The following is a 23,189-nucleotide window of genomic DNA, read 5'->3' as shown; positions in this document are numbered from 1 at the left end:
CTCCAGGGCTCTGCAAAAACAACATGGTGGCCAGAAAATTCCTCTATATCTGTACCTAAAAAGCGCAGTGCTCATTATCTTATGAGCCCTATTGTGTGTCCAAGCAGCAGTTTATACCCACATATATAATTTTTTTGCCCCTCGGGATAGCCCATTTAATAATTTTAGGAGTGCATGTCTCTGATGATACAGTGTCCCCAACGTTTAAGTAGCTAAAATTGCATATTTCTTTAAAAATGTAAAATTTTATTTTGTACATTAATTTTGGGAAGCATTTTTAGGCTCAAGATGATAATATCTCTTGACACATTCCTTGACGGTTTCTAAAATGGGATCACTTTTGAGGGGTTTGCATTGTATTGATACTTTAGGGGCTCTGAAAATGCGACATGGCACCTGAAAACTATTCCAGCCACATTTGCCCTCCAAAAGACAAATAGCACTCTTCCCTTTCCCATTCTGAGCCCCACCATGTACCTATACGCAGATTATAACCACATATGGGGTGTTGCCATGTTCAGGAGAAATTGTGTAACAAACTAAGGTATGTTTTTCTTCTTTAACCACTTGCAAGAAATAAAAATATGGCGCTAAATGGATGATTTGTTGGGGAAAAAAAAGTAATTTTGCATTTTTACGTCCCAATGTTAATAAAATCTGTGAAACAGCTGTGACATCAAAATGCTCACTCTACCCATAGATAAATTCTATGAGATGTTTAATTTCCAAAATGGGGTCACTTTTTGGGGTTTCTATTGTCCTGGTACTTTAGGGGCTCTGCAAATGCGACGTGGCACCTGTAAACTATTCCAGCAAAAATATTGATTAGTATTTACCACTAACGTAAAAAAACATGAAAAAATCTCAAAATCACTTGTGTAAGTTAAAGTGTCTCAAAGTTCTTGTCATTTAAAGTGACACATGTCAGTTTTGAAAAAAAGAGGTCAGGTCCTTAACACACTTTTGAGCTGTGTCCTTAAGGAGTTAAAAAGCGAAACAGTGTAGGTTAGATACAAGTGTTTGACCCTACATACAGCAGCCCACGGTACTACTCTGCAATTATGATTTAGGGCAGACGTGGGAAGTTTAACTGAACTCCCGCCAACATAGGTAATACAAATAATAACAGAAATCTACATGTGTAAAATTAGTTGTCAACTTTTCATTGCAAACTAGTTCATAGAAACAAAAGTAGGTTGATGGATATTTTCCTGTATTAAAAAAGGAACCATTGCCAAGTCATTGTAGATGTTGCGAGAATCTGCCATAAACAACTGCAAGTTTCCTGTAATCAGGTTAAATATAAGCAAAGCAGTCATGACCTAGTTGTAAAGTCAGGGGGATGACACTCTAGGGATACTCCACCCTCCAACTTTATCTTTATATGTAAACCATTTTTTCCTGCTGAGAACAATTGATTTGTTCGGGAAATCCCATCACTGCACAAAAGTTATTGTAATCATTCTCCCAAAAGCATCTGAGAGGATATTCTAGTTACTGAGACTTTGAGGCCCCCATTATAACCCATTCATGACCATGCGGTGCGTTGAATGATGAAACAAGCAATGGCTTCTAGAAAAGTGCAAAATCAATACAAGGACATACAAATCATAGAGCTCCATAGTAGAACTTATAGCCCACACCTACACTGGAAACTGACAAATGTACTATTTGCGTATTGAGTTAAAGGGGTTATCTAGCTTCCACAATTATCTGCAAACACATCAGCAGCAGTACTAAATACTCAGTGCTTCCTTGTGCAACTCTTTCTTGGCTTTATTTTACTTGAGAATCACTGTTATTTACATGCAGTGAATCTGTGAAGAAACTACGATGAAACTATGATGCAATGAAATCCCAGGTAATAAATCACTCCCTACCCCTGTGAGCAACAAATGATGAGAGTGAAAGCAGGCAGATACCTCATGGGAGCTGTAGTTGTTTCACTGCAGATAATTTTTGGACGTTAGATAACCCCTTTAACTATTCACCATAATAATAGCAGATTTGTTTAGGGGGAGCTGTGTAAATATTGATACAGTAGTGTGCCAAAATCAACAGGATGACCTTCATTTTCATAAATCTGGCTTAGGCTAGGCTAAATTGGAGACTCTGCAGCAGAAAACACCAGAAATTGTCAATGAGAAAAGTCCTGTACTGAGAACTTTTTTTTTTTCCAATAGTTTTTGTATAAAAAACAGCAGATTTCTGATAGACACTAGAGATGAGCGAACAGTGTTCTATCGAACTCATGTTCGATCGGATATTAGGCTGTTTGGCATGTTCGAATCGAATCGAACACCGCGTGGTAAAGTGCGCCATTACTCGATTCCCCTCCCACCTTCCCTGGCGCCTTTTTTGCTCCAATAACAGCGCTGGGTAGGTGGGACAGGAACTACGACACCGGTGACGTTGAAAAAAGTAGGCAAAACCCATTGGCTGCCGAAAACATGTGACCTCTAATTTAAAAGAACAGCGACGCCCAGCTTCGCGTCATTCTGAGCTTGCAATTCACCGAGGACGGAGGTTTCCGTCCAGCTAGCTAGGGCTTAGATTCTGGGTAGGCAGGGACAGGCTAGGATAGGAAGGAGAAGACAACCAACAGCTCTTGTAAGAGCTAAATTCCAGGGAGAAGCTTGTCAGTGTAACGTGGCACTGACGGGCTCAATCGCCGCAACCCAGCTTTCCCAGGATCCTGAATGGAATACACTGTCAGTGTATTCCCGTATACCCGATATATACCCCGATACCCGTTCCAACGGTGTGCCCCCCCACCTTCACCCCAGAAATACCCTGCAAGTCCCCTAGCAATAGAATTGGGGCTATATACACCCACAATTTTTACTACTGGTATACAGTGCCATTGTCTGACTGGGAATTCAAAGAATATATTGGGAATACAAATACCCTCATTTCTTGCTACTGCCATATAGTGCCAGTTTCTGACTGGTAATTCAAAGAATATATTGGGGTTACGTGCACCCACAATTTTTACTACTGGTATACAGTGCCATTGTCTGACTGGGAATTCAAAGAATATATTGGGAATACAAATACCCTCATTTCTTGCTACTGCCATATAGTGCCAGTGTCTGACTGGGAATTCAAAGAATATATTGGGGTTACGTGCACCCACAATTTTTACTACTGGTATACAGTGCCATTGTCTGACTGGGAATTCAAAGAGTATATTGGGAATACAAATACCCTCATTTCTTGCTACTGCCATATAGTGCCAGTTTCTGACTGGGAATTCAAAGAATATATTGGGGTTACGTGCACCCACAATTTTTACTACTGGTATACAGTGCCATTGTCTGACTGGGAATTCAAAGAATATATTGGGAATACAAATACCCTCATTTCTTGCTACTGCCATATAGTGCCAGTTTCTGACTGGTAATTCAAAGAATATATTGGGGTTACGTGCACCCACAATTTTTACTACTGGTATACAGTGCCATTGTCTGACTGGGAATTCAAAGAGTATATTGGGAATACAAATACCCTCATTTCTTGCTACTGCCATATAGTGCCAGTTTCTGACTGGGAATTCAAAGAATATATTGGGGTTACGTGCACCCACAATTTTTACTACTGGTATACAGTGCCATTGTCTGACTGGGAATTCAAAGAATATATTGGGGTTATAAATACCCTCATTTCTTGCTACTGCCATATAGTGCCAGTTTCTGACTAGTAATTCAAAGAATATATTGGGGTTACGTGCACCCACAATTTTTACTACTGGTATACAGTGCCATTGTCTGACTGGGAATTCAAAGAATATATTGGGAATACAAATACCCTCATTTCTTGCTACTGCCATATAGTGCCAGTTTCTGACTGGGAATTCAAAGAATATATTGGGGTTACGTGCACCCACAATTTTTACTACTGGTATACAGTGCCATTGTCTGACTGGGAATTCAAAGAGTATATTGGGAATACAAATACCCTCATTTCTTGCTACTGCCATATAGTGCCAGTTTCTGACTGGGAATTCAAAGAATATATTGGGGTTACGTGCACCCACAATTTTTACTACTGGTATACAGTGCCATTGTCTGACTGGGAATTCAAAGAGTATATTGGGAATACAAATACCCTCATTTCTTGCTACTGCCATATAGTGCCAGTTTCTGACTGGGAATTCAAAGAATATATTGGGGTTATGTGCACCCACAATTTTTACTACTGGTATACAGTGCCATTGTCTGACTGGGAATTCAAAGAATATATTGGGGTTATAAATACCCTCATTTCTTGCTACTGCCATATAGTGCCAGTTTCTGACTGGTAATTCAAAGAATATATTGGGGTTACGTGCACCCACAATTTTTACTACTGGTATACAGTGCCATTGTCTGACTGGGAATTCAAAGAGTATATTGGGAATACAAATACCCTCATTTCTTGCTACTGCCATATAGTGCCAGTTTCTGACTGGTAATTCAAAGAATATATTGGGGTTACGTGCACCCACAATTTTTACTACTGGTATACAGTGCCATTGTCTGACTGGGAATTCAAAGAGTATATTGGGAATACAAATACCCTCATTTCTTGCTACTGCCATATAGTGCCAGTTTCTGACTGGGAATTCAAAGAATATATTGGGGTTACGTGCACCCACAATTTTTACTACTGGTATACAGTGCCATTGTCTGACTGGGAATTCAAAGAATATATTGGGGTTATAAATACCCTCATTTCTTGCTACTGCCATATAGTGCCAGTTTCTGACTGGTAATTCAAAGAATATATTGGGGTTACGTGCACCCACAATTTTTACTACTGGTATACAGTGCCATTGTCTGACTGGGAATTCAAAGAGTATATTGGGAATACAAATACCCTCATTTCTTGCTACTGCCATATAGTGCCAGTTTCTGACTGGGAATTCAAAGAATATATTGGGGTTACGTGCACCCACAATTTTTACTACTGGTATACAGTGCCATTGTCTGACTGGGAATTCAAAGAATATATTGGGGTTATAAATACCCTCATTTCTTGCTACTGCCATATAGTGCCAGTTTCTGACTGGTAATTCAAAGAATATATTGGGGTTACGTGCACCCACAATTTTTACTACTGGTATACAGTGCCATTGTCTGACTGGGAATTCAAAGAGTATATTGGGAATACAAATACCCTCATTTCTTGCTACTGCCATATAGTGCCAGTTTCTGACTGGGAATTCAAAGAATATATTGGGGTTACGTGCACCCACAATTTTTACTACTGGTATACAGTGCCATTGTCTGACTGGGAATTCAAAGAATATATTGGGGTTATAAATACCCTCATTTCTTGCTACTGCCATATAGTGCCAGTTTCTGACTGGTAATTCAAAGAATATATTGGGGTTACGTGCACCCACAATTTTTACTACTGGTATACAGTGCCATTGTCTGACTGGGAATTCAAAGAGTATATTGGGAATACAAATACCCTCATTTCTTGCTACTGCCATATAGTGCCAGTTTCTGACTGGGAATTCAAATAATATATTGGGGTTACGTGCACCCACAATTTTTACTACTGGTATACAGTGCCATTGTCTGACTGGGAATTCAAAGAATATATTGGGAATACAAATACCCTCATTTCTTGCTACTGCCATATAGTGCCAATTTCTGACTGGGAATTCAAAGAATATATTGGGGTTACGTGCACCCACAATTTTTACTACTGGTATACAGTGCCATTGTCTGACTGGGAATTCAAAGAATATATTGGGGTTATAAATACCCTCATTTCTTGCTACTGCCATATAGTGCCAGTTTCTGACTGGTAATTCAAAGAATATATTGGGGTTACGTGCACCCACAATTTTTACTACTGGTATACAGTGCCATTGTCTGACTGGGAATTCAAAGAGTATATTGGGAATACAAATACCCTCATTTCTTGCTACTGCCATATAGTGCCAGTTTCTGACTGGGAATTCAAAGAATATATTGGGGTTACGTGCACCCACAATTTTTACTACTGGTATACAGTGCCATTGTCTGACTGGGAATTCAAAGAATATATTGGGGTTATAAATACCCTCATTTCTTGCTACTGCCATATAGTGCCAGTTTCTGACTGGTAATTCAAAGAATATATTGGGGTTACGTGCACCCACAATTTTTACTACTGGTATACAGTGCCATTGTCTGACTGGGAATTCAAAGAGTATATTGGGAATACAAATACCCTCATTTCTTGCTACTGCCATATAGTGCCAGTTTCTGACTGGGAATTCAAAGAATATATTGGGGTTACGTGCACCCACAATTTTTACTACTGGTATACAGTGCCATTGTCTGACTGGGAATTCAAAGAATATATTGGGGTTATAAATACCCTCATTTCTTGCTACTGCCATATAGTGCCAGTTTCTGACTGGTAATTCAAAGAATATATTGGGGTTACGTGCACCCACAATTTTTACTACTGGTATACAGTGCCATTGTCTGACTGGGAATTCAAAGAGTATATTGGGAATACAAATACCCTCATTTCTTGCTACTGCCATATAGTGCCAGTTTCTGACTGGGAATTCAAAGAATATATTGGGGTTACGTGCACCCACAATTTTTACTACTGGTATACAGTGCCATTGTCTGACTGGGAATTCAAAGAATATATTGGGAATACAAATACCCTCATTTCTTGCTACTGCCATATAGTGCCAGTTTCTGACTGGTAATTCAAAGAATATATTGGGGTTACGTGCACCCACAATTTTTACTACTGGTATACAGTGCCATTGTCTGACTGGGAATTCAAAGAGCATATTGGGAATACAAATACCCTCATTTCTTGCTACTGCCATATAGTGCCAGTTTCTGACTGGGAATTCAAAGAATATATTGGGGTTACGTGCACCCACAATTTTTACTACTGGTATACAGTGCCAATTTCTAACTAGGAATTCAAAATGCGCAAGGCTCCCGGAAAGGGACGTGGACGAGGCCGTGGGCGAGGTCGGGGGAATGGTTCTGGGGAGCAAGGTAGCAGTGAAGCCACAGGGCGTCCCGTGCCTACTCCTGTGGGGCAGCAAGCATTGCGCCACTCCACAGTGCCAGGGTTGCTTGCCACATTAACTAAACTGCAGGGTACAAACCTTAGTAGGCCCGAGAACCAGGAACAGGTCTTGCAATGGCTGTCAGAGAACGCTTACAGCACATTGTCCAGCAGCCAGTCAGACTCTGCCTCCTCTCCTCCTATTACCCAACAGTCTTGTCTTCCTTCCTCCCAAAATTCCGAAGCTTTACAGAACAATAACCCAAACTGTCCCTGCTCCCCAGAGCTGTTCTCCGCTCCTTTCATTGTCCCTCAACCTGCCTCTCCACGTCACGATTCCACGAACCTAACAGAGGAGCATCTGTGTCCAGATGCTCAAACACTAGAGTCTCCTCCATCTCCGTTCGATTTGGTGGTGGATGACCAGCAACCCACCCTCATCGACGATGATGTGACGCAGTTGCCGTCAGGGCATCCAGTTGACCGGCGCATTGTGCGGGAGGAGGAGATGAGACAGGAGTTGGAAGAGGAAGTGGTGGATGATGAGGACACTGACCCGACCTGGACAGGGGGGATGTCAAGCGGGGAAAGTAGTGTGGATGTTGAGGCAGGTGCAGCACCAAAAAGGGTAGCTAGAGGCAGAGGCAGAGGTCAGCAGCTTAGGCGAAGCCAGGCCACACCCGGAATCTCCCAAGATGTTCCAGTTCGTACCCAGCCCCGAAAAACTCCCACCTCGAGGGCACGTTTCTCGAAGGTGTGGAGTTTTTTCAAGGAATGCGCCGAGGACAGATATAGTGTTGTCTGCACAATTTGCCTCTCGAAATTGATTAGGGGCTCTGAGAAGAGCAACCTGTCCACCACTTCAATGCGCCGTCATTTGGAATCCAAGCACTGGAATCAGTGGCAGGCAGCAACGGCAGGACAAAGGCCGCCTGCCGTTCACGCCACTGCCACTGCCTCTGCCTCTGCCACTGCCACTGCTGACTGTGCTGGCGATGCACTCCAGAGGACGAGCCAGGACACCACTTCATCTGCCTCCGCCACTTTGTTGACTTCTACCTCATCCTCCCCTGGTCCTGTCTTATCTCCTTCTCCTGCACCATCAAAGGCACCATCAGGCGTTTCTTTACAACAACCCACCATCTCTCAGACATTGGAGCGGCGGCAGAAATACACTGCTAACCACCCACACGCGCAAGCCTTGAACGCCAACATCGCTAAACTGCTGGCCCAGGAGATGTTGGCGTTCCGGCTTGTTGAAACTCCCGCCTTCCTGGACCTGATGGCAACTGCGGCACCTCGCTATGCCGTCCCTAGCCGTCACTACTTCTCCCGGTGTGCCGTCCCCGCCTTGCACCAGCACGTGTCACTCAACATCAGGCGGGCCCTTAGTTCCGCGCTTTGCACAAAGGTCCACTTGACCACCGACGCGTGGACAAGTGCATGCGGACAGGGACGCTACATTTCACTGACGGCACACTGGGTGAATGTAGTTGAGGCTGGGACTGCTTCCCAAACTGGCCCGGTGTACCTCGTCTCCCCGCCTAACATTCCTGGCAGGGACACGAGAAGAACACCCCCCTCCTCCTCCTCCTCTACCGCCTCCTCCTCCGCCACCGCCTCCTCCTCCGCCACCGCCTCCTCCTCCGCTGTTAGATTGACCCCAGCTACGAGTTGGAAACGTTGCAGCACTGGCGTTGGTAGACGTCAGCAGGCTGTGCTGAAGCTGATCAGCTTGGGGGACAGACAGCACACTGCCTCCGAGGTGAGGGATGCCCTCCTCGATGAGACGGCAATATGGTTTGAGCCGCTGCACCTGGGCCCAGGCATGGTCGTTTGTGATAACGGCCGGAACCTGGTAGCAGCTCTGGAGCTTGCCGGACTCCAACATGTTCCATGCCTGGCCCACGTCTTCAACCTAGTGGTGCAACGTTTCCTAAAGAGCTACCCCAATGTTCCAGAGCTACTGGTGAAAGTGCGGCGCATGTGCGCCCACTTTCGCAAGTCGACAGTAGCCGCTGCTAGCTTAAAATCTCTCCAGCAACGCCTGCATGTGCCACAACACCGGCTTTTGTGCGACGTCCCCACACGCTGGAACTCAACGTTTCAGATGTTGAATAGAGTGGTTGAGCAGCAGAGACCTTTGATGGAATACCAGCTACAAAACCCTAGGGTGCCACAAAGTCAGCTGCCTCAGTTTCACATCCATGAGTGGCCATGGATGAGAGACCTTTGTGACATCCTACGGGTCTTTGAGGAGTCCACAAGGAGGGTGAGCTCTGAGGATGCGATGGTGAGCCTTACAATCCCGCTCTTGTGTGTTCTGAGAGAATCCCTGATTGACATCAGGGATAACTCAGATCACACAGAGGAGTTAGGGATAGCATCCGATCCGTCACAGCTGGAGAGTAGGTCCACACATCTGTCCGCTTCACTGCGTTTAATGGAGGAGGAGGAGGAGGAGGAGGAGGAAGAAGAGTTGTCCGATGATGTGATGGTGATACAGGAGGCTTCCGGGCAACTTCGAATCGTCCCATTGTTGCAGCGCGGATGGGTAGACATGGAGGATGAGGAGGAAATGGAGATTGAACTTTCCGGTGGGGCCAGAGGAGTCATGCCAACTAACACTGTGGCAGACATGGCTGAGTTCATGTTGGGGTGCTTTACAACCGACAAGCGTATTGTCAAAATCATGGAGGACAACCAGTACTGGATCTTTGCTATCCTTGACCCCCGGTATAAAAACAACATCTCGTCTTTTATTCCGGTAGAGGGGAGGGCCAATCGCATCAATGCTTGCCACAGGCAATTGGTGCAGAATATGATGGAGATGTTTCCAGCATGTGACGTTGGCGGCAGGGAGGGCAGTTCCTCCAGTAGGCAACCAAGTTCTCACCGGTCCACACAAACGAGGGGCACACTGTCTAAGGTCTGGGACACCTTGATGGCACCCCCTCGCCAAAGTGCCGCCACGGAGGGTCCTAGTGTCACCAGGCGTGAGAAGTATAGGCGCATGTTGCGGGAATACCTTTCCGACCACAGCCCTGTCCTCTCCGACCCCTCTGCGCCCTACACGTATTGGGTGTCGAAGTTGGACCTGTGGCTTGAACTTGCCCTATATGCCTTGGAGGTGCTGTCCTGTCCTGCCGCCAGCGTCCTATCTGAGAGGGTGTTCAGTGCAGCCGGTGGCATCATCACTGACAAGCGCACCCGTCTGTCAGCTGAGAGTGCCGACCGGCTCACTTTGATAAAAATGAACCACCACTGGGTAGAGCCGTCATTTTTGTGCCCACCTGTGTAAAGCACCCCAACATGAAACTCCATGTCTGTACTCAACCTCTCCAATTCCTCCGCATCCTCATACTCATCCACCATAAGCGTTGCACAATTCTGCTAATACTAGGCTCCCTCCACCCTGATTTCCCCCAACTCTGCTGGTTAGAGGCTCCCTCCACCCTGATTTCCACCAACTCTGCTGGTTAGAGGCTCCCTCCACCATGAATTTGCCCAAACTGGGCTGTTTAGAGGCTCCCTCCACCATGAATTGGTCCAAACTGGGGTTTTTAGAGGCTCCCTCCACCATGAATTGGTCCAAACTGGGCTGGTTAGAGGCTCCCTCCACCATGAATTTCCCAAAACTTGGCTGTTTAGAGGCTCCCTCCACCATTAATTGGTCCAAACTGGGCTGGTTAGAGGCTCCCTCCACCATGAATTTGCCCAAACTGGGGTGGTTAGAGGCTCCCTCCACCATTAATTGGTCCAAACTGGGCTGGTTAGAGGCTCCCTCCACAATTAATTGGTCCAAACTGGGCTAATTAGAGGCTCCCTCCACCATGAATTGGTCCAAACTGGGCTGGTTAGAGGCTCCCTCCACCATGAATTGGTCCAAACTGGGGTGGTTAGAGGCTCCCTCCACCATTAATTGGTCCAAACTGGGCAGGTTAGAGGCTCCCTCCACCATTAATTGGTCCAAACTGGGGTGGTTAGAGGCTCCCTCCACCATTAATTGGTCCAAACTGGGCTGGTTAGAGGCTCCCTCCACAATTAATTGGTCCAAACTGGGCTAATTAGAGGCTCCCTCCACCATGAATTGGTCCAAACTGGGTTTTTTAGAGGCTCCCTCCACCATGAATTTGCCCAAACTGGGCTGGTTAGAGGCTCCCTCCACCATGAATTGGTCCAAACTGGGGTTTTTAGAGGCTCCCTCCACCATGAATTGGTCCAAACTTGGCTGTTTAGAGGCTCCCTCCACCATGAATTGGTCCAAACTGGGGTGGTTAGAGGCTCCCTCCACCATTAATTGGTCCAAACTGGGCTGGTTAGAGGCTCCCTCCACCATGAATTTCCCAAAACTTGGCTGTTTAGAGGCTCCCTCCACCATTAATTGGTCCAAACTGGGCTGGTTAGAGGCTCCCTCCACCATGAATTTGCCCAAACTGGGCTGTTTAGAGGCTCCCTCCACCATGAATTTGCCCAAACTGGGCTGTTTAGAGGCTCCCTCCACCATGAATTGGTCCAAACTGGGCTGGTTAGAGGCTCCCTCCACCATGAATTTCCCAAAACTTGGCTGTTTAGAGGCTCCCTCCACCATTAATTGGTCCAAACTGGGCTGGTTAGAGGCTCCCTCCACCATGAATTTGCCCAAACTGGGGTGGTTAGAGGCTCCCTCCACCATTAATTGGTCCAAACTGGGGTGGTTAGAGGCTCCCTCCACCATTAATTGGTCCAAACTGGGCTGGTTAGAGGCTCCCTCCACAATTAATTGGTCCAAACTGGGCTAATTAGAGGCTCCCTCCACCATGAATTGGTCCAAACTGGGTTTTTTAGAGGCTCCCTCCACCATGAATTTGCCCAAACTGGGCTGTTTAGAGGCTCCCTCCACCATGAATTGGTCCAAACTGGGCTGGTTAGAGGCTCCCTCCACCATGAATTGGTCCAAACTGGGCTGGTTAGAGGCTCCCTCCACCATGAATTGGTCCAAACTGGGCTGGTTAGAGGCTCCCTCCACCATGAATTGGTCCAAACTGGGCTGGTTAGAGGCTCCCTCCACCATGAATTTGCCCAAACTGGGCTGTTTAGAGGCTCCCTCCACCATGAATTTGCCCAAACTGGGCTGGTTAGAGGCTCCCTCCACCATGAATTGGTCCAAACGGGTTTTTAGAGGCTCCCTTCACCATGAATTGGTCCAAACTTGGCTGTTTAGAGGCTCCCTCCACCATGAATTGGTCCAAACTGGGGTGGTTAGAGGCTCCCTCCACCATGAATTTGCCCAAACTGGGCTGTTTAGAGGCTCCCTCCACCATGAATTGGTCCAAACTGGGTTTTTTAGAGGCTCCCTCCACCATGAATTGGTCCAAACTGGGCTGGTTAGAGGCTCCCTCCACCATGAATTGGTCCAAACTGGGGTGGTTAGAGGCTCCCTCCACCATTAATTGGTCCAAACTGGGGTGGTTAGAGGCTCCCTCCACCATTAATTGGTCCAAACTGGGCTGGTTAGAGGCTCCCTCCACAATTAATTGGTCCAAACTGGGCTAATTAGAGGCTCCCTCCACCATGAATTGGTCCAAACTGGGTTTTTTAGAGGCTCCCTCCACCATGAATTTGCCCAAACTGGGCTGTTTAGAGGCTCCCTCCACCATGAATTGGTCCAAACTGGGCTGGTTAGAGGCTCCCTCCACCATGAATTGGTCCAAACTGGGCTGGTTAGAGGCTCCCTCCACCATGAATTGGTCCAAACTGGGCTGGTTAGAGGCTCCCTCCACCATGAATTGGTCCAAACTGGGCTGGTTAGAGGCTCCCTCCACCATGAATTTGCCCAAACTGGGCTGTTTAGAGGCTCCCTCCACCATGAATTTGCCCAAACTGGGCTGGTTAGAGGCTCCCTCCACCATGAATTTGCCCACACTGGGCTGGTTAGAGGCTCCCTCCACCATGAATTTCCCAAAACTTGGCTGTTTAGAGGCTCCCTCCACCATTAATTGGTCCAAATTGGGCTGGTTAGAGGCTCCCTCCACCATGAATTGGTCCAAACTTGGCTGTTTAGAGGCTCCCTCCACCATTAATTGGTCCAAACTGGGCTGGTTAGAGGCTCCCTCCACCATGAATTTCCCAAAACTTGGCTTTTTAGAGGCTCCCTCCACCATTAATTGGTCCAAACTGGGCTGGTTAGAGGCTCCCTCCACCATGAATTTGCCCAAACTGGGCTGTTTAGAGGCTCCCTCCACCATGAATTTGCCCAAACTGGGCTGGTTAGAGGCTCCCTCCACCATGAATTGGTCCAAACTGGGCTGGTTAGAGGCTCCCTCCACCATGAATTTGCCCAAACTGGGCTGTTTAGAGGCTCCCTCCACCATGAATTTGCCCAAACTGGGCTGGTTAGAGGCTCCCTCCACCATGAATTGGTCCAAACGGGTTTTTAGAGGCTCCCTTCACCATGAATTGGTCCAAACTTGGCTGTTTAGAGGCTCCCTCCACCATGAATTGGTCCAAACTGGGGTGGTTAGAGGCTCCCTCCACCATGAATTTGCCCAAACTGGGCTGTTTAGAGGCTCCCTCCACCATGAATTGGTCCAAACTGGGTTTTTTAGAGGCTCCCTCCACCATGAATTGGTCCAAACTGGGCTGGTTAGAGGCTCCCTCCACCATGAATTGGTCCAAACTGGGGTGGTTAGAGGCTCCCTCCACCATTAATTGGTCCAAACTGGGCTGGTTAGAGGCTCCCTCCACCATTAATTGGTCCAAACTGGGCTGGTTAGAGGCTCCCTCCACCATGAATTTGCCCAAACTGGGCTGATTAGAGGCTCCCTCCACCATGAATTGGTCCAAACTGGGGTTTTTAGAGGCTCCCTCCACCATGAATTGGTCCAAACTGGGGTTTTTAGAGTCTCCCTCCACCATGAATTGGTCCAAACTGGGGTTTTTAGAGGCTCCCTCCACCATGAATTTGCCCAAACTCTGCTGGTTAGAGGCTCAATCCACCCTGATTTTCAAAACAAATGTTGGTGCCAACCTCAACTTACTACAAGGGCCAAATTCACTGCTGGTGACAAGCTCTCCTCACTGCAAGTGCCAAATACACATGTTTCAAGGTGTTTTCCTACTGTCAGAGATGTGGTATTGAGTGTGTAAAGTGTGTAGTTGTTAGGCTGTGATGTTGGGGTAATAGAGGGTCTTTGGTGTGTTAGATGCCCCCAGACATGCTTCCCCTGCTGTCCCAGTGTCATTCCAGAGGTGTTGGCATCATTTCCTGGGGTGTCATAGTGGACTTGGTGACCCTCCAGACACGGATTTGGGTTTCCCCCTTAACGAGTATCTGTTCCCCATAGACTATAATGGGGTTCGAAACCCGTTCGAACACACGAACATTGAGCGGCTGTTCGAATCGAATTTCGAACCTCGAACATTTTAGTGTTCGCTCATCTCTAATAGACACCATTACCTATCAGTCTATGGGTAAACGCTGTTTCAACGGTCGAGCTCTCTGGGGTTTGGATCCTGAACAATGGAGAGCCAGGCACGGCTCTGAAGCTAGCCTTAGGTTAAAAATAAGCAAAAACGGGTCCAGCAATTAAGGAGGAATCCAATAAAAATTAAAACTTAACTTTTAATGTTGACGCATGAAAAAACAAGGTTATGTGCAAACAGCCATGATCAAAAAACAGTCTATGGGTTAGACTGTCGCGTATCGGAACCTTTCCATTCCTTAGTTGTAGTCTTCAATTACATAAATAATAAGAAAATAAAAACGGAAAATGTCAAATCGATAAAGTACCTGGGTGTGCAGCTCCCTAATAACCTCACACATACTCTTTAAACTTCCTCCCGATTTTGCACACTCTACAGACTGATACCAAGGTTTTCTCTTGACTGGGTCATATTAACCTGCTGAAGATGAAAGTACTTCCCAGCCTTCTCTACCTCTTTCAAACCGTTCCTGTAATCCTGTCTAAACATTTCTTTACCGCAGTCTGACAAGCCTTTACTAGGTATATCTGGGCTTCAAAGCACCTGCAAATTGCTTAATGTACCCTAGTTAGGCCTAAACAGGCTGGGGATTTGGCTGTCCCAGATTGCTTTGGCTATTTCCTGGTTGCAGTCACAGCACATGTTCTTGAATGGCAATACTCCACACGTTCTAGCTCTGTGTTGCCCTGGAGGAGTCACTGAGCCTTCTCCCTCTCACTGCTCTCCAATGGCTGCATAAAACACTATGGTTAGACAATAAGACTCATGTATTCCCCTATGTCACACGACAATGTGTGCCCTCTCAAAAATAATCTGGGTGTAATGGTGGAGGAGGATGAGGAAACATCACAACTATTAAATGCCTTCTTCTCTATGGTGTTTACACATGAAAATCCAATGGCCAGCAACATGATCAGGAGTAATGTTAACTCTCAAATAAATGTCACCTGTTTAACCCAGGAGGAAGTGCTGCTCCGCCTTCAAAACACTAAAATAGAGAAATTGCCAGACCATTATGACCGCGTGCATGGCATTATGAAGTCTGAAGACTACCAACAAATTTTGCAGCATAATGTAGGGCCCAGTGAGAGAAAGCTGAGTCTCCCTCAGAGGTCATGGGTCTTCCAGCAGGACAATGACCCAAAACACACTTCAAAAAGCACTAGAAAATGGTTTGAGAGAAAGCCCTGGAGACTTGTAAAGTGGCCAGCAATGAGTCCAGACCTGAATCCCATAGAACACCTGTGGAGAGATCTCTTGATGGCAGTTTGGAGAAGGCACCCTTCACATCTCAAGGACCTGGAGCAGTTTGCCAAAAAAGAATGGTCTAAAATTCCAGCAGAGCATTGTAAGAAACTCATTGATGGTTACCAGAAGTGGTTGTCCGCAGTTATTTTGTCTAAAGGATGTGCTACCAAGTATTAGGCTGAGGGTGCCAATACTTTTCTCCGGCCCATTTTTGGAGATTTGTGTAAAATGATCAATGATTTGACTTTTTTTCATTCTTTTTTGTGCTTTTTTATTGCAAGCAAAATAAATGAAGATATTAATACCAAAGAGTTTGTGCTTGCAATCATTTTCTGGAAGAACATGAGTATTATCTGACAGAATTGCAGGGGTGCCAATACTTTTGGCCAACACTGTAATACTGCACTTAGTGCGCTCGGTGTCTCTCTTCTCTCTCTCTCTCGCCTATACTCCAAGATCTGTGACATACATCAAATAGAGTACATGACAGCCTCCCTCCAAAACTAATATGATACATTTAAGGCTATCTGGAAAATCTGGGACCATACTGAGTGGGGGCGCTCTCATAAACACCAGGGGATCCCCTCCCCAGAAGGTCTTGGTCTCCACTGCTAGAGTTTAAAAAAGGAAGATACTAGAAATGCCCCCCAAAAATTAGACCATCTAAATTTGTGCTTTGAGTCAAATGACTGACACTGATAAAGTGGGCACAACATATGGGGCACTTAAATATTGAAGCTGCACATTCATTTCTAGAAATTAAAAGAAATAGGGGTAAAAAAGCTCCCTACAACCCTTTTTAATTTCTTAAGGGGTTTAGTTTGCAGAACTCCACTCATTTTATACCTTATTCAAGTTTTATAGGGCACGTCTCTTGACACAAAGTGAGCACAACATATTTATATTTTCTCTTTGCACATGAGTGTAGTTTCTAAAATAGAGTCATATTTGAGGGTTAGTATGATGTAAATTACCAAATTATGTCTCAAACGTGCATGCTGTTCTTTCACTTCAGATCCCTGTCGTATTTCCAGGCATAAAATGAGGACCTCATGTACATGGTTTCCAAAAGTGCCACAAGTTGCACATTGCTTATCAGGCACTGAAACATCATCTGGGAAAATTTCAGTTTTCATTTTTCACCATAAGCTATGCATTTCTTTATGGAAAGCATCTCTGTGGCCAAAATGATCCCTATGCCCTTTGAGATATGCAACTTCCAAAACTAAGTCACTTCTTGGTACTCTTCACTGCATTAAGCACCTTAGGGACAAATCTGTCATGGCTCCTGAAAATGATTCTGCCTTCCAAAAGCCTAAAAGTGTCCAAATTTCTAGTCAGATTTCATATGTAACAGTGTGCGAAGTTTTTAGCAAAAAGAGATAGTAGAGGCTGTAAAGAAGAGACACTGGTGAGTGGGTGTCAATTGTCTAACTGTTAATGAATTGCTCGCTGCCGGTACAGACACAAGTACTGCTCTTTACCTTCTTTTGTTGAGTATTTGATTATATTGTGTTTGTACTTTCTTTTCAGAGATATTGCTGCCCAGCCAAGGCATTTTATCTGGGATATCAGTTTTTTGACCTTCCTTGACTTTATCTGATGCCTATACTTAGTAGTATTAAACTTATGGCAACTTTATTTCAACCAGGGTTGCAGTTTTAGATTTAAAGTGTATTAAGAAATTTATTAATAATATAAACGCTGCCAGAAAATCAACCTCAACCTTCGTCCTCAAGCTCAGGGAAGGGGCAGACAGACAACCAAAACACCCCCCTCCCCTTCCCCAGCAACTACTCCCCACCCAAAAACTCCAACCATTTTCATTTTTGACATTTTCCAGTAGCTGCTGCATTTTCCCCCTAGGCTTATACTCGAGTCAATAAGTTTTCCCAGCTTTTTGTGGTAAAATTAGGGGCCTCGGCTTATATTCGGGTCGGCTTATACTCGAGTATATATGGTAATTGATGGAAAAGACATGTCACACAATTTGACCTTATAATAGCTAAATTACTTTGGCATTCAGGCCAAACATCATATTTTATTAATTTATGCCACAACCCACCACAGCAGTCCTGTGATCTGCTACATTGATTTGTATGCCTTTGTATTTACCGGGTGAGTCTTTACATTTCTTGCTTTTTTACTTCCTTGTCTTTAGTATAAAGGCCGTGTTTGTGGGCTGCTATAGGGCTGAATAATTGGGATAAGATTGTCTCATTCACCTTGTTAATGGCCAATGTCTGAAGAGGGAAACCCAGCATTTACCCATTTTGAGTCCATGGACTACAGTGTTAATACAGTAGGGACAAATTGGAACAATAATCTCATATATTAGAATTTAATTAGTCTCCTCATAGTTTACTTTTTTGTCAAACACACACATCCGCTGACGAAAGCCATTCTCTAAACACTGTCAAAAAAAGTTTTTCTGGAACGAATATTTTCCATGCATTTCTTTTGTTTCTATGACAACCACAAAAGCACCTTCACTTTATCATTATCAGGAATAAATTCTATTTTTAGATGATTGGTTGCCAGAGATACCTGCAGATGTTACATTTCTATGGAAGACTGCTTTATCTGTGCAGCAAAAGAACCATTAAATAATTCAATTAGGATGGGGAGACAGTTTGAGGAAATGTGGAAAATGACACAAAAAAATACATAATTTATGTATGGAGGGGAGAATATCAATGTGTGCCTTGGGCCAGAAGGGAAAATCTCTTGTACACTTCTGGCAGAGGCATTTCCATGTTTTGTAGCATATGAAGAAATGAGTTGGCACATCTTATAACATGAAGCTTGTCTGAAGATACAGAATGCAGCCGCCAATTGTCTTTACTCCATTGTATATTCAGTAGTGAGAAAAACAATCACATAAATGAAGTGCAGCTTTTCTGTGTCCTGACATTATTTTTATATCTATCTCCATTACTAGCTGTCAGCATGGCAACTCTGAAGAGAATTTACTGCTAGTATCAATCTATCTATCTATCTATCTATCTATCTATCTATATGGGAAGGTAGTTCAGTAGTGCGGACCCAACCAGTCAGAGACAGGGACAAAAATGTTTAACAAACAGCTAAATAAATAAACCTTTACGTCAGATAAAGGATAAGCAAACTAAAATACAGCCTCAACTTCAAGCAAAAATAAATAAAAAAAAACCTGCTCGTCTGAGCGCTAACTAAACAGGAAATATTAACTGTACATGTAGCTTACTACCAGCCACATGAATCGATGAAAACAACACTGTACTGTACAGGCTCTCAGTGTTAGGACAGACCCTGCCACTTCCTTTCCTCCCAGGATCTGCACTGAAGTGCAGGCTCTGCAGCCTTTTATGGCCCAGTAAAGAGCCTATGACCCACACCTGGGCTGAAGCTTATTCAAGATCCACCATGGACCACATATATGTTAGGAACCTGGGGGAGACTTACTGTAACTCCAGCACACTTCCCATCAACTTTTCACATATACCCCCCACCCCTCTCCTTTGTTTGGACCTGTAAGGGCGTACACTCTTAGCCATCATACAATGGGTCCTGGACAGGGCATCAGCATTCCCCTGCATTTGCTTGTCCTGTGTTCCACTGTAAATTTTAAATTTTGCAGGGTCAGAAACCACCTGGTGACTCTGGCATTTCTTTTCTTGGCACGGCAAATCCATGTCAGAGGGGAGTGATCGGTGATCAGCTTAAAGTGTCAGCCCAATGATTTATACCTTATGGACACTAGAGCCCACTTAACAGCTAAACACTCCCTCTCCACAATGTTATAGTTTTTTTCAGGTGGTGTAAGCTTCCAACTAAGGTAGGTGACTGGGTGCTTTTAACTGCACACCATTTGAAATGGGACTGCACCCAACGTCAGCCTGAATCAAAAAAATGTCATAAGTGTCAGTCTGAACCAAAAATTCTTTTGTGAAGTCAGGTGTGACCAAAACCAGCTGTTTACAGATGATTGACTTCAAGTCTTGGGATGCCCCCTCAGCCTCTTCGCTCCATTTGACCATAACAGAATTAGTCCCCTTAGTTAAAGAAAAAGAAAAAATATCCTTGTACCATATTAGCCAGTGGATATGAAATGAAAGACATTTTTTGAGAGAAGTCCTCAGTAGTTGATACCTTTTTTAATGGCTAACTTAAAAAATTTTTTGATGACATATATGTTTTTTAAACTGTTTATTTACATTATGTTCTGTTCTCCATCTATTTTGCATCTAACACTCCATTTCTCTGTATATATATGCCTACCTTCAGAAATTGTGTTATACCATCCTGATGAAGGGACCTTTGTAGCAGTCCCGAAAGCTCGATATGTCATCAAAAAACTTTTTAAGTTAGCCATTAAAAAAGGTATCAACTACTGAGGACTTCTCTCAAAATTTCATATCCCCTTAGTTAGGCATGTCAGCACGAATGCAATAGTAGGAAATTTTGGCATGAACCTGTGGTAATAGCCAGCGATTCCCAGGAAAGGTCTTAATTGTTTTTTATTTAAGGGCCGAGTCCAATTTTGAATGGCCTCCACTTTGTTAACCTGGGGCTTTAATAATCCTCTTCCTATTACATACACCAGGTATCGAGTCTCTTCAAAACCCAAAGCACACTTCTTTGGGTTGGCTGATAAACTGGCTGCTGGAGGGAATTTAACACGGCTTGTACCTTTGGTAAGTACCAAAGATGACAATTTCGTTTAGGTATGCTGAAGCAAACCTTCAATGGGGCTTAAGGACTCTGTCCAAAACAAAAAATGGCAATTAAAATATATAACTTATTGATATGCATTAAAAGTTAAATAAACCGGGTGATAAAGAGATATAGATCATATCATAAATTACACCACCTGAGTATGAGTAGATAGTGCCCCTAGGACGAAATAAAATGCCCCAGGAGCACCTACTTCTTGTACATAGAACTAGAATTGTCAATATAACAACAATTTACAATCCTAAATTTATATCAGGTAGATGTAAAAAACAAAACTCCAAGTAATAGGATAAATATTAACTAGGAGGAGAGATAAAAAATAGAACTGAATGAACTGGACCCTATGCTTCCAGCAGTAAAGACACAGCACAGTGATAGGGAGTAGCTGTCTGTTACACTCATCTTAGCAGCTAAGGAGTCCTCCCAACCAAATCTGAACAATTCCCTACTGGTATATGTTTGTATTAAACCATATACGGGATCGGCTCAAAAAATCAATATAGGGGGTAAATAAACCCTATATTCCGATGTATAATTGTCTCTACACATTTCAAATTATGGAGTTCCTCAGGAGTCGCTAATATTTTTTTGCTTTGGATTTACTAATTAATTATTTTGGATTCCTGTGGAGTTTTGTTAAGGACTCTGTCCAACAATCTCTGGAAGGTTGCTGGAGCCCCATGTAAGAAAACCAAACACAAAGCAAACGCTTACGAATAAATGCGTGTGTCTCCTGTACTTATTATAGGCCCTACCACAACATGTCCTTACCAAAAAACTAAGAACAACAAACCACAAATAAGGTAAGTATGACATCTGGTATGCAAATATTGTAACACCAATACACATAGTATAATGTTAAAATTTCACAATTTTTATTGAACAACAATATACAAAATACAAAAAGAATATGGACACTGTTAAGGACAAAGAAGTACAAATACAAAAAAGCTGGGTGTTGTGAGATGCCAGCTGAAATAATGGTCCCTGAAGATACTGCTAAGTTGCTATAAAGCTAAAGTGCATATAGCTAAAATATAATCTCACCTGAAACTCAATGAATGTGTGAGAACAATTCACATATATGGTAACATATCAAAAACAGGATTGAAGCAAGTGCAAAAAATGTTACCAATATCAATATATATTACATATAATCCCATAGATAGATATCCATTGTGCTATAACTTATTGTCAATGCAAAAAGATTAATGGATCTATAATAAACGTTTATCCATATAGAGGTTTCACACACTGGAGCTTACCCATAGTAAAGGACACTAAGCAGACCCACAGGGACGGGCACCGCACTACCCAGACCTACCCAGACCACTTAGAGCTCACAATGTACATTTTTCCCTATCAGTATGTCTTTGGAATATGGGATGGAAATCCATGCAAACATGGGGAGAACATACAAACTCCTTGCAGATGGTTTTATGCCCTTGGCGGGATTTGAACACCAGGACTCCAGCGCTGCAAGGTTGCAGTGCCACTGAACCACCGTGTGGCCCCTGATATGGCTTGTCTTGTCAGGTATCCGGTATGGTTTTAGATTAGCCCATACCTGTGGTGACAATGTCATGTTTTATCACATGGGTGCACCCAGGCAACTCAAAAAACACATCACCATTTCTCTGTGCCAACTCCTTTGTCTCATCTCTGTGCCTTACACAGGGTCTCTTCTATTTGTACCTTGGGTGAAGCCTTACCAGGAGTACTTACCCCTTCAGTAATATCCTTGTCTGGTGTACCTACCGCTGCCAATGTTTCCCTTTCCTTCCAGGAATTTGCAAATTTGTATATGGGGGACTTGGAGGAAACCTATATCTAACCTATACCTATATCTATAACAACCATGATTGGTCTGATAACATTGTTTTTTATACATGATATATTGATGATCTGCTTCTCATTTGGAGAGGATCAACCACAGAACTTGAATAATTTATTTCCTATGTGAACAACAACAACAGAGGGCTTAAATTTACAAGTACATTTTCAACAAAACACAATGAATACCTTGATTTGATACTAAGCCATGAAGAAGTCAAAATAGTCACCAAAACCTTCTTTAAGAAGGTTGATGGCAATAGTTTACTGAATTTTAGAAGCATCCATTATAAAAAATGGCGTACCAACATCCCGTTCAGCTAGTTCAAAAGGCTAAGGCGTAACTGCATTAAACTTACCGATTACCAAGAGCAAAGCAAAATTATGGTCAGGCGTTTTGTAGAGAAGAAGTATCCAAGAAAAATAATATACGCAGCAAAGAAAAGAGCAGAAAACATCAGCCAGCTAGATTGCTGGAAACCAAAAAACAAAACAATTAGAGATGAGCGAACACTAAAATGTTCGAGGTTCGAAATTCGATTCGAACAGCCGCTCAATGTTCGTGTGTTCGAACGGGTTTCGAACCCCATTATAGTCTATGGGGAACAGATACTCGTTAAGGGGGAAACCCAAATCCGTGTCTGGAGGGTCACCAAGTCCACTATGACACCCCAGGAAATGATGCCAACACCTCTGGAATGACACTGGGACAGCAGGGGAAGCATGCCTGGGGGCATCTAACACACCAAAGACCCTCTATTACCCCAACATCACTGCCTAACAACTACACACTTTCCACATTCAAAAAAACCTCTATCAAAGTGGGAAAATACCTGGAAACCTTCTTTACTCCCCAAATGGATGGACACAAACCCCAATTTAAGCTCAACAAACAGTAACAACCACCC

The 23,189-nt window shown here is 43.9% G+C and overlaps 1 protein-coding gene across 1 annotated transcript in view; it reads right to left on the bottom strand.

Annotated features, from left to right (window-relative positions):
* Positions 1-282: 282 nt before the first annotated feature.
* Positions 283-23,189, bottom strand: part of LUC7L2 (LUC7 like 2, pre-mRNA splicing factor) — a 467,814-nt gene continuing 444,907 nt past the window's right edge. The window contains exon 10 of the transcript XR_012717438.1: positions 283-298. The gene's annotated coding sequence lies outside the window, so the exon portion shown is untranslated. The remainder of the gene's footprint in view (positions 299-23,189) is intronic.

This window comes from Leptodactylus fuscus, chromosome 9 (assembly GCF_031893055.1).
Source record: "Leptodactylus fuscus isolate aLepFus1 chromosome 9, aLepFus1.hap2, whole genome shotgun sequence".
In the NCBI taxonomy this organism is placed as follows: domain Eukaryota; kingdom Metazoa; phylum Chordata; class Amphibia; order Anura; family Leptodactylidae; genus Leptodactylus; species Leptodactylus fuscus.
The sequence above is the reverse complement of the archived record's forward strand: the minus strand, read 5'-3'. Positions and strand labels throughout refer to the sequence as shown.